At 43.4% G+C, this 3,907-nt stretch overlaps 1 non-coding gene across 1 annotated transcript; it reads right to left on the reverse strand.

The window, feature by feature from the left end:
* Positions 1 to 3,485: 3,485 nt before the first annotated feature.
* On the reverse strand, positions 3,486 to 3,559 carry TRNAD-GUC (transfer RNA aspartic acid (anticodon GUC)). The gene has a single exon. It is a non-coding gene; the product is annotated as a tRNA-Asp (tRNA).
* Positions 3,560 to 3,907: the final 348 nt, after the last annotated feature.

Consider the following 3,907-nt stretch of genomic DNA (forward strand, 5'->3'; position numbering starts at 1 on the left):
GGTACCTTCGTGCATATCAATCAAAGTATCCCAAATTTCCTTTGCATTCTCAAGATGACTGATTTTGTTGAATTCTTCGGGGCACAATCCGTTGAAGAGAACATCACAAGCTTGAGCATTGTATTGCAGCATCTTCAACTCTTCCGCAGTGGCTTCACGGTTCGGTTCTCTCCCATCAAAGAGTTCACCTTGCAAGCCAATATACACAATAACCCAAACGATGGGGTTATGTCCAAGAATATGCATTTTCATCTTATGCTTCCAACTAGCAAAATTAGTACCATCAAAGTAAGGACCTCTACGGTGGTAATTTCCCTCGCTAGACGTCATACTCTCCTAGGTTGTGAAACCAAGGCTATGATCACCAAAAGCTATGGAAATCAAAGCAAATGGAGACCAACGCTCTGATACCACTTGTAGGATCGAAAGTATGTCTAGAGGGGGGTGATTAGACAACTTGACCAAATAAAAATCTAGCCTTTTCCCAATTTTAAGTCTTGGCAGATTTTAACAACATAGCATGAGTCAAGTAATTAACCTACACATGCAAGTCTAAGAGTATAGCAGTGGAAAGTAAAACAATTGCATATGAAGGTAAAGGGAGGAGTTTGAGGGAGCAAACGCAATGTAGACACGGAGATTTTTGGCATGGTTCTGATAGGTGGTGCTATCGTACATCCACGTTGATGGGGCCTTCAACCCATCAAGGGTAACAGTTGCGCGAGTCCACGGAGGGCTCCACCCACGAAGGGTCCACTAAGAAGCAACCTTGTCTATCCCACCATGGCCATCGCCCATGAAGGACTTGCCTCGCTAGGGTAGATCTTCACGAAGTAGGCGATCTCCTTGCCTGTACAAACTCCTTGTTTCAACTCCACAATCTTGACGGCGGCTCCCAAGTGACACCTAACCAATCTAGGAGACACCACTCTCCAAAATGTAATAGATGGTGTGTTGATGATGAACTCCTTGCTCTTGTGCTTCAAATGATAGTCTCCCCAACACTCAGCTCTCTCTCATAGGATTGGATTTGGTGGAAAGAGGGTTTGAGTGGAAAGCAACTTCGGGAAGGCTAGAGGTCAAGATTTATGTGGTTGGAATGGAATATCTTGACCTCAACACAAGTGTAGGTGCTTCTCCCTCAGAAAATGTATGTTGGAAGTGTACGCATGTTCTTATGGCTCTCTCCACGAATGAAGAGTGGGTTGAGGAGTATATATAGCATCCACACAAAATCTAACCGTTACACACAAATCACCAAACTCGGTGGGACCAAATCATGAAACTTGTTCAGACCGATTTAGTTCAAAATGTGAACGTTAGGACTTTCGGTGGGACCAACATGTCAACTTAGTGGGACTGATTCCATTAGGGTTAGGGCATAACGTAATCTCGGTGAGACCGATTACACAAACTTGGTGGGACCAATTTTGGTAATAGGCAAACAGAGAGTTGGTCAGGCAAACTTGGTGGGAACGATTCGCTAATCTCGGTTAGACCGAAACGTTCCGAAGGGGAAATAGAGAGTTTGCATTGCAATCTCAGTGGGACCGATCGCTCATCTCGGTTGGACCGAAGCGTTACGAAGGGAAACAGAGAGGTTGCAATCCCATCTCGGTGAGACCGAGATCCCTATCGATGAGACCGAAATGACTAGGGTTTGTGGCAATGGCTATGTCAAGTGAACTTGGTGGCGCTGGGTAGGAAATTTCGGTGGGGCCGAGTTTGACTTTTGGTTTGGGACATATGTGGATATGAGAAAGTATTTGAGGGTTTTGGAGCATATCACTAAGCATTTTGAGAAAGTATCTAAGTGTAAGTTATAGGATCAGAACAAGATTTTCTTTGATTGTCGTTATAGGAAGTGAGCAAGCAAGCTAGACACGAAAACTCAGGATAGACGTGCTACTCTTCTAGCTTTGGTTAAGGTAAGTATATATTGGCACTTCTGGTTTCATGGAATTTCCAGCATAGGGCAAAAGTATTGGTTGGAAAAATTGGATATTTGGTATTGAATTGGGTCTTGGTTGTGGTGGTGGAGGTGCAGGATTAGGTCTAATATTATCATGTTTTGAGTTGTGAGGAAGGCCATAGGTGGCTGGAAACAAGTGTTCATGCCAAGGTTTTGAGGGGGATAGAGGGGGTTATTTTTTTGATTGGGTCTTTTAGTTGCTTTGCTACTAGAGGTCTAGGTGGTCAGGGGTTAAGGTCTGGAATAGGTGTGAGTGGTGGTCGTATTCAGTACCAATGGTACGGTAATTGGAGGTTCAGGCGGTTCAGGCCTAGGATAAGAGCTAGAGGCTTGTTGAGGGGTAGCCATGGTTTCAGCTTCACTGGCAACAGCTGGTAGGGACATTTGTTGTGGTGTTCTAGGAAAATGAACCATATTGCCCCTAGTTGTGTTAATCAAGCTATGCTCTTCTTCAACGCTCTGCGCCTTCAAAAAAGTAGTTTTGTTGCTTGTGCTTTAGTTTAGGAGTTTCAACTTAACTAGCATATGTGCATTTGGGTTGTTGGCATATGTCGGCTACATACTGGATGTTTTTCCATCATTGTTCGACTTGCACAGAAACAATGGGTCCCTTTTGGTTTATTTTTCTCCCTCCAAGTTTGTTCTTCACTGTAATGTGTGTCAACTCAACAAGAGTGAGCACACCCTTCCTGCTGGTCTTCTTCAACCTTTGTCTGTTCCATTACAACCTGGGTCTTCTATTTCAATGGATTTTCTTGAGGCACTCCCCAAGTTTTATGGTTATAGCTCAATACTTGTGGTCGTGGACCGTTTCACTGGCTCATTTCATTCCTCTATCTCACCCTTTTAGCTGTATACCCTATCTTGTATCCGTAGTAAGTCTACTCTTCTTACCCCCTCTCCTCTACCTTTTGTGGCCCATCTATTAGCTTTTTGACCATCTTTGAGTCATAGCGAGACAGCTCTATCTCTTTTCACAAGTACAGTCGTAAGTACAGTTTCAGGCGTCAACGATCAGCAGTACTGAGCTACGGAAAGTCTATCAAATTATAGCTACGGAAAGTCTATTGAAAGGACCTAATCAAAGGCTACTACAGCTATAACTGACCCGCCTATGGAATATATTGGCTCGGCTGAACCGACATGAAATGAAAGAGAGGAAGGCGGAAGCTATTGGCAAATAGAGGGGGATGTTCTCCGTGTCTTTTAGCCCTCACTAGATGACAACTTGCTTACTTTTCACTTCTTCTTAAGCTTGGCAGACTAGTTCCTGACTGACTTGATAGTGCGATGAGCTTACTTGCTCTAGTTCTATCCTCAGGATTTACTTACCTGAGTACCTAGCACCAAGGATCGATGTAATTTACTCTCAAAAAGATGTTGTTGATGCTAACACGCATATAAATAGATGTTCCCCACTGCTTGCTCCTCTTACCCGAATGGGGTTATATGCCTTAGTGAAACTCAGGGTAAAGTGGCAGAGGTATGACCTCGGGAAGAAAGAAAGATTGGGCGGGGAAAACGGGGTTCGAACCCGCGACTTCTGGCATGACAGACCAGCACTCTAACCAACTGAGCTATTTCCCCCTTTCGTAACTACTGTCGATTCAACAGTCACCTACTGGTTACCGTTGTAACTATACCAAAGTAGTTGTACAACAGAATGCCCTTCGCCTTTAGTACTTTTCTTATATATATTATGTTATATACTAAATGTGTCAAAGCAATAGAACTTATTGAAAAAAAAACAAGCCCATCTTTCTCAAAAAGGAAGAGAGGGTGTGCCCCCCCCCCAGAGAGAACCCCATTCTTTCAAGAAAGTTCTAATTAATTATGTAGAAAAATAAATAAGGAAAATAGGAGTAAGTGAGTAGGGTCAACAAGATTCTAAATGAATACCACAAGTGACGGAACCAACGATGATGAAGAGATAAG

Source organism: Triticum urartu, chromosome 6A (assembly GCF_056163025.1).
Source record: "Triticum urartu cultivar PI428250 chromosome 6A, HENAU_Tu73, whole genome shotgun sequence".
NCBI classification, from domain to species: domain Eukaryota; kingdom Viridiplantae; phylum Streptophyta; class Magnoliopsida; order Poales; family Poaceae; genus Triticum; species Triticum urartu.